The 22,375-nt window shown below is 42.3% G+C and overlaps 1 non-coding gene across 1 annotated transcript; it reads left to right on the forward strand.

Annotated features, from left to right (window-relative positions):
- Window positions 1-13,531: 13,531 nt before the first annotated feature.
- On the forward strand, window positions 13,532-13,638 carry LOC131226425 (small nucleolar RNA R71). Its single transcript, XR_009161811.1, has one exon. It is a non-coding gene; the product is annotated as a small nucleolar RNA R71 (small nucleolar RNA).
- Window positions 13,639-22,375: the final 8,737 nt, after the last annotated feature.

Here is a 22,375-nt window from a genome sequence, read left to right on the forward strand (position 1 = left end):
TGATTAGGGACCTAATTCCTAATTGTCTGTTGCCCATTTGAGAAATTTCTTAGGCCTAAAAAATATCCTTATTGGCTATATGTTTTTAACACTTCTCAAAGGTGAAGTAATAAACTTTTGGTTGTAAGTGGTCGGGTCAACATGGAAGGAAGGTTGTGTAGTGGGTCAGAGCCGGATAAATAAACCTTCTTCCTAGCTATAATAGAAAATTTTTCATATCAGTTCTTAATCCTAGTTGATCCCGATCTTCTACTTAATCAGAGCATTGAGTTCATTGGTAACTACTAGGATTGATAATTTGATTCAAACCACGAATACTTCGCTTATATATAGTTTCTCTACTCCGTGTTCCCGATTGTAATAAGTCCTTAGGAAGGCAATTTTAAGGGGTGTGTTGATTTGACCTAACGTTCAATCCGAGGGATATATAAGTTTTTTCTGAGCGTTAATATTTCTAAGTCAAAATAACATTCTTAAGAGTTATAAAAGAAGCCTATAAGTATCGAGGGGATCCAACGAAAGAATGGGGTCTCACTCCAACCTATTCTAGCCAACTAAGTAAATCTATCTTTCAATTATCTTAGCATAATCAGTCTTTTACATTCCTTAGTATAACCAGCAGCCTAGTCTTAATTTAGAAATATCGATAATTCAGTAGTTGTAATCCAAATCTATGCTCATACACTAGATGATTTCATACCATTTATAATACAAGAAATTATTTTATCGCTTAGGGTCAAAAGTTGTCGGATTAGAATTGAGTTGTCCGAACTTGAATTTAACTGTGCTCGAGCACTTCATAGATGACCAGACCAGCTAAGGAGGTCCTCTAGTTCATGTTATTAATTTATTAATTTTCCTAAACTGCCAGATTTTTTTGAAATCTAGGAGTACCAACTTTAGGTCCCAAAACTCTAAATGTCCCAACATTTAATAGTCATTGTGGTTTGTATAATCCTCATTCCCAAGGTCCTGGTTTTCTTCAATCTTGGCCATGCTGGCTGTCATACCCCAAACTCAGAAACCGGGCTCATAAAATTCTTGATTGCCAAATCTAGTACCGACAGCCTCCATAGTCCCCCATTCTCAGCTCCTAGTGCGCATGTGCCAGATTCCGATCCTGAGATCCTACAAGGAGGATTTTTAGTATGATTTTTTTTTATAATAGAGCATAATCACAAACATAACCAAGTCACAAAATAATAACATCACCACATATCCACTAATATAATCATTTGAGTACAATGCTGAAATGGAACTAAAAATATCAAAGAAAAGTTCAAAAGCTCCACCACACGCTCCAGCCTTAGATCAGCTGCATCCTAACATCACCTGCACGCATTTATCATGCATAAGCTTATAGAAAGCTTAGAGGGTGGTGAAAGTGTGTCCGCAAGATAAGTGTCAAGCATACAAACACAACGCCATAAATCATACAATATTGGAATAAGCAAAAATACTGACAAGATCATGAATCGCACGATATCAGAGTAAGCAGAAATATACTGGTAAGTCCATGAGTCATACAATATCAGAATATGTAATGTAAACGTGAAATTATAGAGAGTCAAATATCAGATGCCGAGGATGTAATGAAATATACAAATCCTGATAATTTTGTCTAGGCCATATAAGTGTAAAAACATAGCAACCCAAAATGCCATATGCCTATGGATGTAATGCAATGTGCGATGCGAACGAAATGACCAAGCTAGAGTGTGAAGTTGTGATGATAGTACGTAGTATCGCAGGCTACGGGGTCCATCACAAGGGAATTCTATCCCAACTAGTCCCATACCTAAATTTGGATAGACAAACACAATGTGGTAAACTCCTGATCTCAGGTTAGTCGCACGCCCCAACCGAAATCCTGGCCATTGTGAAGGTACACGTAACAAATAGTTGCGCACCACCAGCCCGAGTGGATAGTGAATGGATGAATGAATGAGTATGCAACTCCTGCTCAATAAGTCCACGTATCAGTACTGTACATCTCTGGGATCATCACCGGGGTCTAGTACACTCCAAGCTGGCTACCGCCCCGGCCCACATGTGAAACAGTGACGGGGTGTTATAATATCATGTCAGTCCTCATATCAAGTCCACATATCAGTACGGTTCGTCTTTGGGGAATCACCGGGGTCTATTACACTCCACACTGACTGCCACTTCCGTAGTTGCACAACTCAGCGAGTGAAAGAGACCACACTACCGGCCTGACCAATAGTCTGCCAATACTTACCCGGCTCATCGATAGCAGACTCGTTTGTGAGCTAGTCAAACTTAGCCTATCTTATAGCCCCCTCACTTAGGTGGATAAGGCCACGCCCTCTCCCAACCAACTACGACACAGTGGGAGATGTGGCCTACTAGTATTTGACACTCGGGAGCTCATGTATCCACTCGATCTAAACATTGGGGCATTTTCTAGCCTCGGAGGTTTAGGGACTTTCACCTACGGACATCCAAAGAGCCCAGATGCTCCAACCAAATATTTTTAGTGTCCCATCTGCCATCTACGACATGCCTGTAGAGTCACAACCTTGATGTCGCTAGGGCGTACAGTAATCACAATCACATAATGCAAGATGCATGAGTCATACAATCAGTCATGCTTCAATCTTGTGCATACCGTGCGCTCATGTGAGATAACCTCTGCCTATCAGGGAGTCTCATAACACCCTGCCCAATGACATATGCAATGGTCAACCACATCTCATATCAAACATGTAGATAAGGTGCATGGGCATGTATCAGATGCTATGCAGTCACATACTCATAATCGGTATCAATAACTGGCACCGACAGTCGACCTCGTCAAAGTGGACATTTAACCAACATTGCCCCCAAAGAATGACCCACATAAAGCCTAACAAATAGTGGATCCATGGCCTCACACTAGGGCTAAATATATAACACCATGGGCCTCACTCAAGAGCTTAATACACATCATGATGGGCCTCTCACATGGGCCTAATACACAACACAATGGGCTTCATCGCTTGGCCCTCAAATGCATCACAATGGGCCCCATCACATGAATCTCATATTCATCACATTAGGTCTCGCCAATCGGCCTTGGCAATCAAAATTGGCCTCGATACTCGGTCTCGACAATCGGAATCGGCCTTGATACTCGGCCTCGACAATTAGAATTGGAATCAGCCTCAACAATCGACACTCATGATCAGCATCGACAATCGGCATCGATAATCAGCACCGATAACCAACATATAAACAAGGCGAGATCCATAGATGAATAACCGATTAACCATAATATAAAGATCGACCCTCGGCCATGGTTATATCAAATCCGATAGTGCGAAACCATCCGTCTATGGCCAATGAGTCCCACTTATCTAGGTTAACCTACAAGAGGATTATGAGAATGGGCCTAACAAGGCCTAAGGGAAGGTCACAATGTGGACATCCAACCATTATTGCCCAACAATGTGGACATCTAACCAACATTGCTCCCAAGGAGTGGCCTACATATAGAGCCAAAACATATAATGAGCTCGTAGCCTAACATAAGGGCCACATATGCACATCAAGTGGGCTGCATCGCATGGGCCTCGAATACATCATAATGGGCCTCACCCATGAGCCTCGAATACATAACAATGGGCCTCGCCCATGGGCCTCGAATACATCACAATAGGTCTTGCCCATGAGCCTCAAATACATCACAATGGGCCTCGCCCATGGGCCTCGAATACATCACAATGGGCCTCACCCATGGATGGCATAGATGGAACACGTACAACAAGATTGGCCCACATCCAGCCCATCTGGACGGATGGGATGGATAAAACCCATACATCGAGGGGGTCCCATGGAGGGACGGTGTGTGTACAACACATACATAGTGGTGGGCCTCACTTATCATCAAACGGGCTCTACACTTAGAGATGAACAACATGGATATAAACTTCATACCACAGGGTGGGCCTCATAGTCTCTAGCTGGGCTCCAAACAAATGCCACTGTGGGCCTAAGAGGGTTCAATGCTGGATGACAGCCATTGCTTCCTGCGGTGTGGATCACTAGAGCTTTGGATCTGTCTCATTCTCAGGCCCATGGCCTATAAGGATAAGGAAAATGGGATGGACGTTTTACATAAATACATACATATGGCGGGCCTTACACATCATCAAATGGGCCCCACACCAGAAGATGGCCAGCGAGGGCCTGAAACATATACAACAAAAAGGGTCCTTATTGGACTTCTAGATGAATCAATAATCATGGTGGGTCCCATCTGGACATGGGTCACCAAAAGGTGGGCCCTATCTAGGCAAGCCATAAGACAAATGGATGGCAAGGATAAAACATGTACCTCATGGCAGGGTGGGCCGACAGCTGGACGTCCGACCCACTTGTGGCTAGCAGCCTGCTGGGCGTCTAGCAGATGGATAACCCAGATGAAATACATAAGAGGTGGGCTCCAACTGCAGATGGTCCACTAGGATGTGGGACACGTCTAGCTGGGCCACACAAGGCATGAAAGGAGTGGATAAAAATATAGATGACACGGTGGCCTGCAACAGGACAGTAACCTGCTACTAGACCTGGCCCAATCTGGGTCCCTACTCTAGCTAATCCTCTCCAGGTGAAGTGGATGGTGTAGATGAGAGATACGAACATCATCAGTTGGTCCCACCCACTAGATGGACCATGTGATTGGAATGCTCGTATAGCACGGTGGGCCTGGACATTTCAAAAACACGGCCGTTGATTCTGTTGCTGCTATGGTGCGGTCCACCAGAAACTTTGGATCTGGATGGAGTGGACACAACATTACATGAAGGTGGGCCCCACCCCCACACATGCTGCACATGTGGGGTGGGTCCCACGGTCTGCCAAATGGTATGGACGGTAGGATATTACGCATACCTCACGATCAGACCCGTATGAAGACGAAAAAGAAATTTCATAATGATCTAAAACTTCTGTTACCCAAAAAGGGTTTCAATTGCAGAAGTTCAATCACACTGTTCTCTGTCGTGTGGGCCACCCGAGTTCCAAGTACGACTGATTTTTTGGGTGGCCCACTGCCCTAAGGGGGCCTACCAAATGCATGGTGTTGATGTGCATCACACCTCACGTGGGGCCCATGGCTGGGACAACGTCCTGGCCCTCCAGCGTTTACGCAGCGTCCTGCTGCTGCGGCAGCAGCAGCAGCGTCAGCTGTTTATATATTATTTTAAAAAAAAAACGGATGTTTTTATGATTTTTCCTAAGTAGGGTCTGCATCAGGGGAATTTGCTCCACCCATTAGATTCTAGGACTCAAGACGGTCCAAACAAGACCAATATTCGGCATGTTTCGGTGTTTAGAAAGATCAGAGTGGGTTTTAATGGTAAAAACCATTATTTTCCATGCTATGGCCTTCCAGATCATTGGATTGACTTCATTTTTCAGCTTAACGCCTAAAATGAGCTGGGGAATAGGGTGGATAGCGTGGATTGAATTCATACATTAAGGTGGGGCCTACATGAGTGGTCCACCCTAAAGCTTTGAACCAAAGCTATTTTTTGGTTTTTAATTCACACTTCATCGTGGCCACGTCCAGCATCTTTGGACGTTGGACGTTTTGGGTTATAACATATATATTTTAAGGTGGGCCCCACCTATTGACATACTACCAGGTGGGCCACCAAATGGTTGGATGGTGTGGGCAAGGCATACATCAAAGTGGAGTCCATCCAAGTGGGCCACATGACTACATCATCAAACAAAAAAATTAATGAAAAGAGAGAGAGAGAGAGAGAGCAAGGGACACGTACGATGGAGGGACCCCACCATTATGGGCCCTCCCTTCCATACATCACAATATAAATTAAGTGGGTCCTATTACATGTGGGCCCACCGAATCAAAGATCAATGGTAGAGATTCCTCCTCCACCAAAATCGAAGGTCTAGATGACCCTATTTATGCAAGGAAAATAAACATCATGATGGGGTCCATGGAGAATGGCCCCATCATGGAATGATCATGAGAATCAAGGTGGGCCATCGGCCACACTTAGGGTCTAAAGTGAGATCCATACCATCAATCAGTAGGCTTCACTTGGCCCATCATAAAAACATGAAATCTATGCCTATGAAACACCCACCGTTCGATCTTCTTGGGCCGATAGAACATCGATCTCCTTGTGCTTCTCTTTGATGGAAGATGATGAGATATGATGACTAGGATGAAGGATCTTAGGGTGGAAAGTGGGCCACACAACTCACTCCTTCTCTCCTTAAAAATGCTTAGATGTCCACTCTTTTACTTGGAATTTTTTGTTGCTTGGAAAAATGTGAAGAGAAAAGAGAGAGGAATGGTAGTTGTAAGAGAGGTGATAGTGTACTTGACTTGAGAGTTGACTTAGTGGTTGCTTGACTTGGGGAGAAAGAAAGTATGGGTGTGTACTTTGATTGATTGATTGATTGATTGATTGATGGGACATGTTGTAGAGATTCTCTTAGGATTGCAAACACATGGTGTTTTCCTCGAACTGAACGCGGGCCCACATCTTCTGACCAAGGTATCAAATCGGTATGTAAGATGCAATGTTAGAACTGCGACGATGGTGCGGTCGTAATGCTATAAGTCTCAGATTAAGCTGACTCAAATCTACGAGATACGACTTAGCATAACGTGCAAACATTGATTATAGGTTGCAGGTTACCGAAATTCGACGGGAAGGATCATGAGAGTTGATGGAACAGTATGGACTAGGATATGTGTCTTACCCGGGCTTCTAGGGCGGCCCAATCATGGCTGTCCTCACGAGCAGTAGGAGGTCCCCCATCTGAGTCTTAGGCCTCCTCTTCTTCTTCCTGTCTCTCTTCTCTGTTGTCCACCTCTTCTTCACTACCCTCCTCTTCTTCACTGCCTTCCTCCTCTTCATTTCCTTATTCTATCTCATCCCTATACTCGTTAATCCTTGCTTGGCGTTACCTAGGGCCTATGCCCATATTGTTGATTTAGTTTCACTGATGAAATGGATTGGGACGAGGTTATCCATATGGAGTCTGAATCCAAAATTTGCCGACAATCTTGCAAATAAGTTGGTCGAAAGTGAGTGAGGCGTCTCCCCTAACAGACCATGCAGTACTGATTATATGAGTTAAGGTGAGAGTAGGCAGGCACAACCTTTTTTTCTCCCTATCCGACCCAGTACAAGAAATCCACCATAAACCTAGTGCATTCTATGTGGTTACTCCACCTAGGATACACGTTGTATGTGCATATATGATGGAGCAGGCTGAAATCCTTTGTCATACTGGTCGATGCGAGGCTATTCCCTCGCCTCCACTCCTCAAGTTGGCCGCAAAGGAAACGTGTGTGGTGATTTCTCTCCCGCTCACTAGCGAGATTAGCTTCACTAGCATGTACAACTCCCCGTTCTATTCCCATGATATGGGCCATAACATCCACATTGACCCTAGTGTGAGTTATTCCCAACAGTATGATAAATTGAAGAGGCTCTAGAGTTGGGTCCTGAATGTTAGCATAGAAGGCTCGTACGGTGCCTCCACTTGCATGAGTTTTCCCTTCGAACATGGGACCCCACCCAGTCTCCAAAATGAGGTCGATTACTGAATACAACCCAAATAACTTCTCATCAACATGAGCTTCAAACACAACCTTGCGATCACGAAACTTACCGAGTTCGTCGCCCGCCGGTAGAGACCTTTCTATCGGGATTCGAGTATCGAGGTCCCGTTTTGACCTTTGCTCGGCACTTGCCCTTGTCTTGACACTCGTCTTCTTCCTAGTGCGGTTAGGACAGCTAGGCTTGGCCTCATCCGAGGCCGCTCTCTTCTTTCCCATAAGGGAAAGGAGCGTTGAGATGGAGAAAATGGTGGTAACAAGCTTAAAGAGAGCCATTGTGGTGGAAAGGCTTTGAGATTGAAGTGGATTGGAAACTTTGGGAGTTATGAGACATAAAAAGGTGGGTTTTGTGCTCAAATGAGTGGTAAATAAGGAAGATGGAGAGTTGTAAGGGATAGTTTTTGGGGAATAGTGGTGGATGGGTGTAGGATGTAGAAGAAATGGAAGATTTGAATGTATGGAGAAGGAGATTTGAGAGAGAAAGAGAGTGGTTAACGGGTTTGGGGGTGTTTTTGGGGTAGGAATAGGGTGCAATGGGGTGAAATGAGTAAAAAGGGTAAAAAATAGGTTAAGTGGGAGGTCCAACACGTTGGAGTGGTCCCACATGGGCGGCCAGTCAGTGGTGCGCCGCCGCTGCCGCGGTGCCGCCGCACCTCGCTGTGAAGGCGGGCAGTGCACCGCCGTCCAAGCGGTGCTGCCGCGTCCCCCTGGGGTGTCCGGCGATGGCTCTGCCCTGGGGTGGTGGCCACCCCCTCCCGGAGTGCCATTTTGATGCATGGGGCCCCCTGAGTCCCATAATATTTCATGATTCGGGTCCCTAGGCTCGAAGGATTTATTTCTCAGTCCAACAAGCATGTATTCGCACCCTTTGGCCTGCTTCAGGTTTGAAATTTGTCAACTAATGGTTCAAACCCATCGATAGATAGCCTAAAAGTGACTGAGATCAATTACATGATCCAAGATGCGTACGAGCTAAATTAAACTAGTCAATCTCACCTGTTGGTGAAACTTTGGGACCATAAGATCGTTTCTAAATTCCATCGCCCCCTTCCTAAGTCAGAGTGCATTAGAGTGCATCGTGTTATCTATAACCTAGGTCCAATTTAACCCAAATCATGCTTTGATACTAGTAACACTCTGAATTTCAAGGGTAGAGCAAAGCTCTACTCCTGAGATCCAGCACATCACTTATGCAACATGGATAATGATGTTCAAGTTTCGTCCATATCAATGAGTTAAACATGAGTAGGATTATACCAAAATAGCATATCATACTCTAAATACAATTAAATCAAGTAAGCGGAAGTCTAAAGCATATGTATTTAAGTATGAAAGCATTTCACAACCTCCAGAGTATGAGTATGTAACCGGGCTGAATATATACATGTGTGGTTTCAAAATATACAAAATGTAGAAAGTAAATGTGTTCAACTAAGACAAGTATCCTAATAGTCTCTGCGTATCGGTACGAGATCTACATAGACCCGCTCGAGAGTTGAATGTAGGAGAACTCTTCTTCCTCATCCATGAAGTCCTGCTCCATTGCATAGACTTCCTCATCACCTGCATTTAAACTAGAGTCTGGTTGGTGTTTTAAAACACCGTCCCAGAGTGGGAGTGAGTGATCAACTCAGTGGTATTATAAGGCAAAGGTTAATGTTATCAAGTCAATCTAGCAGTAATGATAAAGCAACATAATAATCACTTCCTAGCTACTGTTATTAATACGGGAATGGAGTGCAAGTAATGATGCATGCTCTTGCATCAAAGCTCCCTCAATAAGCGATGCCAACACCAATATTGCATATGACAACACTGCCTCCTATGTGACTTCCACACCTTTAAAGCACGTCCTAACTAATGTAGTGCAATGCATGGTCATGTTAGCCCAGTAGTTAATTAAGCTCATTCATACAACATATTTGGGAAGCTAGGGTACCACCCTTTTTATCATTAACCCGAACCAAAGGATCCATCTAAGTTCGTCACTCCTAGTCAAGCACATACGATAGGCAAGTTGTGGGGTCATCACTCCCAATGAAAAGTAGTCGATAGGTAAATTCAAAGTTTATACTCACGGTCACTACAGGGTGGCTAATCACCTCGGCGTAGGCCGACAGCTCTAACACAGTGTCCCATACCACCATGCCTGGCTCATGAGTCTAAGTTTGCTTACTGGTCACTAGGTGGTCGCTTATCACCTCGGCGTAGGTCAACAGCTCGAACACGATGTCCCATACCACCATGCTCAACTAATGAGTCTTAGCGAATCGTGGTATCATGGTTAAAGTGGGCCTTTACATCGGAGAGGGGTACCTTAGATTCAAGCAATAGTGTCCATACATGGTAAACACAGAATAGGCTGATCGGTTTGTTAGGCAAGTTTGATTAGTATGGGCACACGTAGACTTGATCGACGTGAAGCGCATAAGCACATGTCGTGGCCTAACCACTGTCGATAATCGTCGTGCAACCTGGATTCATCAAGTATACCCAATATGGCAAGACTAATTCGGCCACCTAAACAGGAACTGTTATTAATTGCCCGGGCTAGGTTGTAGCCCCAATCTTACTCAAATGCAATAGGTAGGCACATGTGATAATCATATCAACATTCAACAAACAATCCAAGCGAAATCCTCATTCGAGCATTTCATCTAACACATTGATCATATTACCGAAGACTTGCATTTTATCCATAAATCGTATAGAGGCAAATAAGATTTCATGAAGGAAACTATACTATGAATAAGGTAATCGAGAATCCTATCTCAATACCCATAATAAATACAAATCATCAACAATTTCTCATTCAGACAATTTATCAAACACTTAAGCTACACTTCACCAAATATATAGATAAGGTTAGTTATAACATATATTTTAGCAAATCCTTACATGGAGAGGTCAACATGCATGTAACAGCGATGAATTCTAAATTAGTAGGAATGACAAGCATAAATCATATTTATATGTTCATTAAGACATTTCAAAAAACACATAGAATGCATATTTTGTTTAACATATCTCATACATATAAAATATATTAAAATTGGTGTGTATAAGACAATATGGTAGCAATCAAGTCAGACATAAACCATTAGCTGACATTGAAAGCATTAAAAACCATAACTTAAACATTTATAGTCCGTACCTTTCATCAGAATACTTGATTTGGACTCAGTTCGAATCCTACGTTCCCGAAAATAGAACGTCGGGTACCTAAATGGTGAAATAGGTTAGATAGGTTGATAAATAACCATTCTGGATCTCAACTATGGTATTAGGGTTAGCATTTCTTACCCAAATCGTAGCCGAAACCAATCATGTAGCGAAATGGGGAGGCGAATCAGTACGTGGAGTAGTGGGAGAGAATCACGACAACGATCTCCCAGGATTTCCCTTCTCTCCTTACTCTTTTCTCTACTTTTCTCTCTTATCTCTCCTAGGGTTTAGAGAAATTCATATGAGAGAGAGTTAGGGTGGTATAAGGGCTATATATAAGCCCCAAAGTGATGCAAATGGCCCCAAGGCCTTGGTATACTTAGGTTATATCAAAAGGGCGATTGTTTTTGACAAACAGTGCACATAGGGAGGTCCACAACTCACGTGCATTGTAGGGTAAGTCTCCTAACGATGGATCTATGCCAGGATATGATTTCGGTGCGATTAAACAAGCTAATCGACCGTGAAAGACCTGTGTCAGATTAGCGGTTGAACTTGCTAGATCGGGGCCACTAGTATACGGATATGTGTAGGGAAATTTCCTTTTCCTATAAGTGAAGTTTGGTCAGAAACCGATGGTCTGAAATCTCCATTTTGTGCGTGAGCGAATGACCCAATTCACTTAAGTTACATTACATTTTCTAAAGATATTTGTGTTTCTCACACACTTCACTCAGGGTCAAGTTGTGCATTTCTGGGCACTCTCTAGGCTTGATTCCTATGATAGTTTTCAAGCCTAGTCGAACGGACATAATCCTATAGTTTCGCAGTCATCAAACTCTCGACATGTGGTCTAGGTCTGACATAGAGTTTCAATATACTCCCTAGAGCAACAGGCTCTTAGGATTTTTCATAGGTCTTTAAGTGATGTTGAGTTAGTGGTATTAATGGCTTTATGCCTTCTCATTTATGAAAATGGTGCCCCAAGCTTAATCCACCGATTATTCAGTTAAGTACTTAACTAAATTTTGCCTAAATTATACTATAGGATGCGGACCTCGGGTAGTTCTATATTTTTTGGCACTTTTAGTTAGTATATTATTTTAATTATTTTTTTAGTAATTTATTATTAAGTCTACTTTATCTCCACCAAATTTCATTAAATTTCATGTTCTAGAAAAATTCTAAAAGTAGCAACTGTCCAAACTAATAATTTTTGGATAGTTGTTATATCATCCTATATTTAACTATATTAAAATTTTTATTTATTTTTATTTGAAACTAAACTTATCAAGCTTCAATCTAGCTTTTAAATCACCTAAATCAGAGTTATATTGAGGGAGATATGACTTTTTGAAGTTAAATTAAAAACGTAGAAAATTTTAGCGAGGGTCCACTGAAATTCGGTGCACCAGCGGTGCGCCGCCGATTGGGCGGTGCCACCGCAGCCGTCTGGTGGTCCTAGTGGTGGTTCTGCCACTCACTTTTTGAAATGAGTGTATCTTGCAAACTGGAATGAGTTATTTGACATACAATATATGATTTTGGGGTAGGAGAAGCTATGCTATCCAAATAACCTAATTATTTTATGAGATTCCAAAAGGTTAGTGGTTAAAAACTGATTCTATTTATATATTTAATATTTATAGTAAATTTTAGTTTAATTATAATTCTTCATCCTTTGAGCTTTAGGATTTATGTATAATATAAAAGTACCTAAAAGTTTTTGAATAATAAGGTGGTGAAAGGTGAGATTTTTGAAGGAAATGGGTTGAAAGAGGGATTTAAGACTTTGGGATTGAGTTTTGAGAGCTTGTAAGAGAATGGGGTGATGACTTGAGAGCAAAATGGGTATAATGGACTAGAAATGGGGTATAAGTAAATAGAAATGACCCTAGGTGAAGCCCCTGGGGCTTCTATGTGATTCATGAGAGCAAAGAGGGGTCGCTTCTATAGTTAAACCCTAGGTTAAGACTTCAGTGTTTAGATTAGCCGGATGGCTTGATCCTAAGGTCCTTTAACGCCGCTAAGTTCAATCGCTCCCTCCTAAGTAGTTAAGGTGTTATGATAGACCCATTGCCCAAGGACGTCTAACTCCAAGTTGGCAAAAATCTGAGACGTTATAGCATATATTTCGTAAGTTCTTGTATTGCTTGAGTAAGCTCTTAAGTTTGTGTGGAATTTTGAACCAGTTCTTCTTGAGGTTTCACTTGATTTAGAATTTGATTAAAGAAATCTTGAGTAGCAGCAATTTGTCCATTCCTCCAACTGAAGTTTAGATGATTTCTCTAACTAGGATTGTATATATTGGAAGTAGGTCCATTGAAAGGTCTTTGGTAATTGTTCACGGCATTGGATTGTTCATTTCACACTTCTTGAAAGGAAGGTATTGTTAGACAATTTTCAGTTGTGTGAACATTGCAAGCACAAATACCGCAAGCAGTTTCCTTAACCTTATCCTTCTATAGTTCCATGGCCGCGAATTTTCTTATGGGATTAGACACCTTACAATTGATATCATCATCTTCTTTCAGAAGGTATAATCCACCCCTCTCCTTTGATTGAGTGGGCCTAGAAGTGGTGCTTGATTTTGGGTAAGTGTCCCATGATTGTGCGTTTTCAGCACGTCGATCCAAGTAGTCCCACACATCATCGATATTTTTATTCATGAAATTCCCATTGCACATTGTCTCAACCAATTGACGTATAGATGATGTCAGACCATCATAGAAAAATTTTGTAATGCATTACATTTCAAAACCATGTTGTGGGCATGAATTGACAAGATCCTTGAACCTTTCCTAACATTGGAAGAATATTTCATCCTCCTTTTGGGCGAAGTTTATAATTGACTTTCTAAGGGTGTTCATTTTATGATGTGAAAAAAATTTCTTTATAAAGTCCCTTATCATGTCATTCCATGTGCCAATATATCTGGGACGTAGTGAATGTAACCACATCTTAGCTTCCTCTTTCAAAGAAAAGGGAAAAAGTTTCAATCTGACCGTGTCCTCAGATACATTTGGAAAATATAAAGTAGTTATGAACTCATCAAACTCTTTCAAGTGCAATTATGGACTTTTAGATTCAAGTCCATGGAATTTTGGAAGGAGTTGGATCACCACTGGCTTAATATGCATGTGTCCCATATTTTCTAGAAAAAGTATGCATGAGGGCGTACTCACCCCCGTCGGTTGTAAATAAGATCGCAAAGTATGAGGCGGGGGTGCTTGATGCACCTCATTCTCATCCTGGACTTCCTCAACCCAAGGTTGAGGTTATCTTCCTGATTGATTGACCGATTGATTTGTAGTCATCACTTTAATTAACTCTGAGGATCTCGAGTGGTGTCTAATCCTATGATGGATAGATAACCCCTCAACAATCCTCCTTCACTCACAAGATGTCGAGTGTTGTCACGGACCCACTTGGGCATGAAACACTCTCAGCCCTTAATTTCATATTCTACCTAAACCTAAAAGAGAGAAAGGAAATAGAAATCTAAAAAGAGAAAGAGAATTAGAAAGAAGTTACCAAATTAAAAGTTCTTAATTAAAATCCTGCAAAACAAAACAAAATTAGTCAGTTTCTAAAAATAGAAAATAAAAAGTTTCTAAATCTAAAATTAGAAAGTAAGTTAGTTTCTAAAAATAAAAGAAATCCTAGAATTAGAAACTTTCTAATAATAAAAAACAAACCCTAACAGAAAATAAAAAATTAGAAAGAGATTACCAATTTAGAAAGTCTATATCAAGATCTAACAAAACAAGAAAGTTTAGTTTCTAAAAATCAAACAGAAAAACTTAATCCTAAAACTAGAAAGTATAAAACTTAATCTTAAACTAATCCTAAAACTAGCTAATCTTAGAAAGATGCAACTATTAGTCCTCGGTAACGGTGCCAAAAACTTGTTCACAACCCCAAGTGTAGGGTCGCAATGTAGTAATAATCTTGGTAAGGCCGAGGTTGAATCCACAGGGACTGAACCTTGTACATATTCTGAAAGTAACTAGAACTAGAACTAGAAGAAGATGCAATCTAAATCTGGAGAATTTAAGAGAATAATTGTAAACTATGTAACTAAAACTTGTAAAATTCAAAGGTGGAAAACTAGGGTTTTCAATGATCCACTTGTAGAGATCAGGGAGATCTATGCTTGATTCACAAACACAACTAGAATCAGAGTCCCATCTTCTTCCAATTGGAAGATAATTCATTAAAAATCAAATATGAACTTCCTTTGATCTAGTTCTTAATGGATGAAAAGTATTAGAACTAGAATTGATTCCATCACTAAACCATGCCCATGAGACAAAGCATACCATAGAATGCACAAATCCACAACCAATCTGGGAGAATTATGAACGGTAGGAAGAATTTCGTCACCCAACCATGTCCAAAAGACGATGGTGAACAACAGGGTTCCCAAGTTCACAGCCTCAATAATGAAAAGAAAATACTCAAAGCTATCGCAGATCTATTGTAATTTAAGTCACAACAAACCATTAAAAACTAAAAGTATTTCTTATAATCAAACTAAAATCAAGGATAGTTCAACATGAAATCAAAGCCATAGAACACAACCCATCATGCTACGAGCTTCACCTCTTAGCCCTATCTAAGAGTTTTAGCCCATCATAGACATGATCAAGATAAAATCTTTAAAAATTCATCAAGGAAAAACCAAAGAAGAAGGAAAGGAAAAACTCTAGCCGGCCGGTACTCCACACGTCCTCTCTCTCTCTCTCTCTCTTGCTTTCACGTCACACGTCCCTTGCTGCCTGATACCCCCTCTCTCTACACTCTCTCCTTTTGCAACGAAACCGCGAGATGAGTTACGTTTAAAATGAGTTTAGGGAGAAAAACTGTCCCATCTGCTTAAATTGACTGCATAGGAAGGGTCATGACCCCCTACTCCATCTTTTAGACTATCTGGATCATCGATTCGACCATGATCAAGGTCACACAATGGCCCACAGTGGGTCGGGAAGCGTCCACACGTACCTGCTGTAAATTTTGGAGTCGGTGGCGTCAGTGGGGCCCATGATTAGTGTCATATGGAAAATCAATGTCCATTGGATTCACCTCAGAATTTTGGCTGGGAATGGACATTTTTGCTCAGGTTGGTGTGGCCCAAGGAATCAAATTGGCTGCAATTGCTTTGAACATTACAGGACAGTCTTCTTGTGATCGTTGTGGCCAGCTGTGTGCATGCACGGTTGCAAACGGTCAACATGGGTTTGACCAGTTCGACTCCCTCTACAAAATGGATGGTTTGGATCATCCACGTGGGCCATGATGATGGCCTACATCCATTCACAAGCGGACGTCGTCCATCCGGTTTCCAAATCCGGGTGGGATTGTGCGGGTCTGCGGACGCTGACCGTTCTTGCTAGCACGGTACACAGCAAGTGAACTCCCGCTATGTACACTACCACGTGAAGTGGGGTCCACCTTAATGGGTAGAGCAGATCTACTCTGTCCATTCAATTTTCCATCTAATTTAAGTGGAGCCCAAATTTGAGGCATATACAGAGATCAAGTGGGCCCCAAATCAATAATTTATGGCTGATCTTTCTTTTGGACCACTTTCACAAAGATCCAAGGGCTGAAATTTTACGTGTACAGTTGCTTTATGATCCTCAGGCGGGATATAAAGTTTCGTACCAAACAGATGGTGGGAACCCTGTTATCTCACATTTAGGACAATTTTCAGGCTTTCCTTACTTTCAATCACTTAGTTTCCTTGGATCTTTGGCGTGTGAATTCTTCAATCTCGGTCTCCTAAGATCCGTCCCTTGCTTTGGTGATTCTTAAGCATCAAATTCATGCTTTTAGTGCCCTTTTCAATCCAAGCTCCTAAATTCACCTTGTAACACAAACACAATTAAAATAGAACATTAAGTATTATCATGTTCATAAAACCAAGTAATAATTGGGGTCTAATATGCAATATTTAACCCTCAACACGGACCTGACTTGCTGTCAATTCAGCCAAGTCCGGTCCCAGCCACATCGATCTGAGTGTCCATTGCTAGATGTTCTAGCATTTGAAGAAAAGAAGGAACAAAGATAGGAAGAGAAGAATGAGGGAGAGAGAGAGGGGGAGGGGTTGGGTTATGAGTTGCTGTCGGGTCAACTCGCTGACTCAAGTCGAGTTGCTGACTCGTTTTGGGGCTTGAGTCTGGTATGGTATTGCTAGGTTTCCAACGGGGAAGAAAGGAAGAGGGGAAGGAGAAAAAATGAGAGAAAAGAAAAGGAGAGAGAGATAGAGAGAGAGAGAGAAGGTAGAGGAAGAAGATAGTGAAGAAGGGGAGAGTTGGGGCCGCTGTGCATTCAAGTTGCACCGAGTCAACCTGACTCGGTTTGAGTCATGCATTTGAGAGGATCCAAACCCTGTATGGTTGTAAAAATAGGGTAGGGAAAGGAAGGAAAGAAAGAAAAGAAAGGAAGAAATGGATGAAGAAAAAGAAGAAGAAGATAGAGGCAAAGGAGATGGGGTGTTACCGAGTTAACTCGGCTCAAACTCACCCGAGTCCTAAGTCTGGGTAGAGTCAAGACAGGTCTGACAGCCATTGCTGGACCTTTTCCCAGCTAGAAGGAAAATGGAGAGAGAGAGAGAGAGAACTGATCAAGTTGGGAGCCCGACTTGTTACCAAGTCGACTAAGGTGAGTCCATGCTTTTTCTCCATATTGAAATTCTTTCGATTACAATTATTATTATTACCATTTCTATCATTATTAGGATTATTAATATTAGAAATGAATAATCTTTAGTAAATTATCTATACTGATATTAGTTATTACGTATAAAAATTATCATTATTAAATATTGTGTTTTATTTTGTCATTATTAAAATTATCATTAATGTTAGAGCAAACTATGTATTTTCATCACAATGATTATTAGTGTAAGACCCGTATCCTAACCTGTACTGTTCCATAGGCTTCCGTGATCCTCCCGGTCGAATTCCGGCGACCCGCAACGCATATATAGCATTTGTTCGTGACCCTGAGTCGTATCTCATATTCCAAAGTCAGCTCAACCTAAGACTTGTATCCTTGTGACCGCACCATCACCGTGGTTCCGATGCCGCGTCTCGCGTGCTGAGGCGATACCCGGGCTAAGAGATGTGAGCCCATGTTCAGTTAGAGGAAAACGCCACACGTTAAAAATCCCAAGAGAATATATCTCATCAATCAAGTACACATCACACATCAAATGTCAAGTACAACACCATCCCCAAAGTCAACTCTCTCTCTTATAGCCCTTACCAATCAAGTACACTTATCACTCACTCCCTATCACTCCATCACTCACACCCATCCCTCTCTCTCCTCACAACCCTCTCTCTCTCTCTCTCTTATTTCTCACTCCCTCTCCCAAGCAACCCATGAAACCCAACGTCCCAACCTCCATGAGAGAAGCTAGGTGTGGCCCACTCCCTACACCCAATCCCACCATCCAAAGTCCATCTCAACCGTTGAAATTCACCTTTTGGAGCTTTAGATCGCATCGGTGGAAGGAGGAGTCCGAGATGATCAAAGGTGGGTGTTTTTCTTAGGGTTAGATTTATACATCTTTATTTAGATTCGATGATTTGAGGACCCAAATATGGTGGGACCCATCTTAATGTATGCATCATATAGGGAGGGCCCATAGTGGCAAGGTCCCTCTCCATCTCACTCGTTCTCTCTCTCTCTCTCTTTGTTTAATCGTGGCCCACCTAATATGTGTTGATTAATGGTGGGGACCACAACTATACAATTGTGGTATTAACATTAGCAAATTCTGTGGGGCCCACCCATGATATATGTATTTTATCCATGCTACCCATCAGCATGGCCCCACACACGTGTGGACTCCACCGTGAGGTATGGCCATGTAAGACCCACCATCTACAACCGATTGGCTAGAGTCTTTACAACAGCTATATTGCTGCTGTATTGACGTTACCAAGTTTTGTAGGTCTAACTGAGGTATGTGTTATACAACACCGTCCATCCATTTTGCTTGAAGCGGGACCCCACCTAGATGTATGTTATATCTCCACCGTTCACCCTACTTCCCAACTCATTTTAGGCGTTGAGCCGAAAAATGATGCTAATCTGAAACTCTAGTAAGCCACACCATCTAAAATAGGAATTTTACAATTAAAAATCTATTAAGGCGCACTATAATGTTTCTTCACGTCAAAATACGTTGACTATTGGGCTCGTTAGGTCTATTACGAGCCATGAAATCCAACCGAAGGGCCTGATTTTCCTGATGCGGGCCCCACATATAAAAATCCTCAGAATTATAAAAAAAATTAAATAGCTATGGGCGTTGTTGCTGCTAGCGTCCAGAGGACGTTGTGCTTAGAACAGGCAGGATGAGTGGGCCCCACCTTAGGCCCCACCATGATGTGTGTTGACCATCAACACCGTGCATTTGATAAGTCCCCTTTAATCAGCGAGTGACCTCAAAAATTAGCCGTACAAGGAACTCAGTTAGCCCACACTACAAGAAGAAGCTGGGGATTGAACGTCTACCATTGAAACCCTTTTTGGGTCACAGAAGTTGTGGATTGATATGAAATTTGTTTTTCTCCTTTATTCAGGTCTTTGTGATCTTATGAACAGATTGGGTAGAAAATCAACGTTATGGTGGGCCCCACGTGGGACCCACATACCGTGAAACGGATTGGCTGGGCTACCACGCACCAGCTATATAGCTGATTGACATCAGCCAGCCCTGTAGGCTATTGTGATGTACATGTCTTGTACACACCATCCATTCATTGGACGTGGACCCCATCATAATAGCTTGTGGGGCCCACCTTGAATTGATGTGTTACATCCACACCGTCTAACCCGTGGATTGTGGATGTAGATTGGCTGGTCTACCTTACACTAGCTATATAGTTGTTGTTCTGACGTAGCAAGTTTTGTGGGTTTGACCGTGAAATCCACACCATCCATCCATTTGTGTGGACTGACGTGACGCATGTATTGTATACCTACGTAGCCCACTTTATGTATATGAGGCCCATGTGTGAGGCCTGATGTAATGAATGTATATGGCCCATAGGATGTGGCCCATCAAGATTGTATATGTGCCCTCGTGATGTGGCCCGATGTGATGTATTAATGGCCCATTGCTATGTATTTGAGGCCCATTTGGAATGAGCTAGGCCACCCCAACATAATGTATATGTGGCCCGTGTTTGAGGCCTGATATGATGTATATGAGGCCCGTTTGATGTATGTGTAGGCCCAAAATGAGGCCCATTGTAATGTGCAAAGCCCATTTGATGTATTTGAGGCCCACATGATGCGGCCCAATTTGATGTATTTAAGGCCCATTGGTGTGGCCCTTTGATGTAGCCCACTTGATGTATATGAGGCCCATTTGTGCGGCCCATTGATACGGGCCACTATTGTGTATTTGAGGCCCATTGTGATGTGTATTAAGCCCGTGTGAGAGGTCCATTGTGATGTATATATGGCCCAATGTGATGTATTTGCGGCCCATCGTGATGTATATTAAGCCCGTATGAGAGGCCCATTGTGATATATTTCTGGTCCATGTGTTGAGGACCACTGTGATGTATTTCTGACCCATATAATGAGGCCCATTGCGATGTATATGTAGCCCATGAGTGAGGCCCGATGTGATGTATTCATGGCCCATGTGCCGAGGCCCATTGTGATGTATATGTGGCCCATGAGCGAGACCCATTGTTATGTGTATTAAGCCCTGGAGTGAGGTCCATGGTGATGTATATTAGGCCCTTGTGTGAGGCCATGGGCCCACTTTATGTTTGGCTCGATGTGGACCACTCCTTGGGAGCAATGTTGGTTAAATGTCCACATTGATGGGCAATGATGGTTGAATGTCTACATTGTGACCTTCCCTGATGCCTTGTTAGGCCCATTCTCATCAAGGCTGATTCCAATTATCAAGGCCAATTCTAATTGTCGAGGTCGAATCTAATTATCGAGGCTAAATTCGATTGTTGAGGCCGATTCTGATTATCGAGGCCGATTTTGATTGTCGAGGCTAATTCCGATTATCAGGGCCGATTATCGAGGCTGATTCTGATTATTGAGGTCGATTATTGAGACCGATTTCAATTGTCGAGGTCAATTCTGATTGTCGAGGCCGATTCCGATTATTGAGGGCATTTTCGATTGTTGAGGCCGATTATCAAGCCGATTATATAGGCCGATTCTAATTATCGAGGTCGATTCCGATTTTCGATGCCAATTTGGATTGTTGAGGCCAATTTTGATTATCGAGGTCGATTCCAGTTGTCGAGATCGATTCTGATTGTCGAGGCCGATTTTGATTATCGAGGTCAATTCCAATTGCAGAGACCAATTGTCGAGGCTGATTATTAGGCCAATTGTATAGGCAGATTATCGAGGACGATTATTAATGCCGATTATCGGTACTAATTGTCGATACTAATTATGAGTATGTGACAGCATAACATCATGTATATGTCCATACACATCATCTGCATGTTTATTATGAGATGTGGTTGACCATTGCATATGTCATTGGGCAGGTTGTTAAGACACTGATAGGCAAATTGTACATAAGCCCATACGATCATCGGATGGATTATGCATGATGTGGTATATGACCATAGCATCTTCATTGTATGTGTGATTGCTTATGCCCTACGATATGGCTAGATGGGACACTAAAAATGTTTAGTTCGAGCATCTTGGCACTTTTGATGTCCATGGGTGAAAGTCCCTAAACCTCCGTAGCCAGGAGACGCCCTAACGTCTGCACCGAGTGGATATATGAGCGCTCGAGTGTCGAATACCAATAGGCTGCGTCTCCCATTGTGTCGTGGTCGGTTGGAAGAGAGTGTGGCCTTATCCGCTCGAGTGAGGGGGCTGTAAGCTAGGCTGAGTTTGGCCAGCTCCCAAATGGGTCTGCTATCGACGAGCCAGGTAGGCATTGGTATACTATTGGCAAGTGGGTAGTGAGGTCTTTTCTACTCGCTGGGCTGCGCGGCCTGTCGGGGCGGTATCCAGCTTGGAGTGTACTCGACCTCAGTGATAATTTTAAAGATGTACAGCACTGATACATGGACTTATTGAGTAGGAGTTTCATACTCATTCATTCATTCATTCACTATCCACCCGGGTTGGTGGTGCGCAACTAATTGTTGTATACCTTCATAATGACAAGGATTTCGGTTGGGGTGTGTGACTAACCTGAGGTCAGGGGTTTACCACATTGAGTCTAGCTATCCAAATTTAGGTATGGGACTAGTTTAGATAGAAGTCCCTTGTGATGAACCCCATAGCCTACGATACTACATATTATCATCCCGACTTCACTCCAACTTAGTCATTTCATTCGCACTGCATATTGCATTGCATTAGCAACATTTAGCATTTTGGGTTACTATGTTTCTGCATTTATATGGCTTAGATGAGATTGATGGTATTCGTCGCTCATCAGGATTTACATATTGTATTACATCCTCAGCATCTGATATTTGGCTCATTATGATATACATTCCATACTCTGATATTGTATGACTCATGGAGTTACCAGTATGTTTCCGCTTACTCTAATATTTTATAATTCAT

Source organism: Magnolia sinica, chromosome 14 (assembly GCF_029962835.1).
Source record: "Magnolia sinica isolate HGM2019 chromosome 14, MsV1, whole genome shotgun sequence".
In the NCBI taxonomy this organism is placed as follows: Eukaryota; Viridiplantae; Streptophyta; class Magnoliopsida; order Magnoliales; family Magnoliaceae; genus Magnolia; species Magnolia sinica.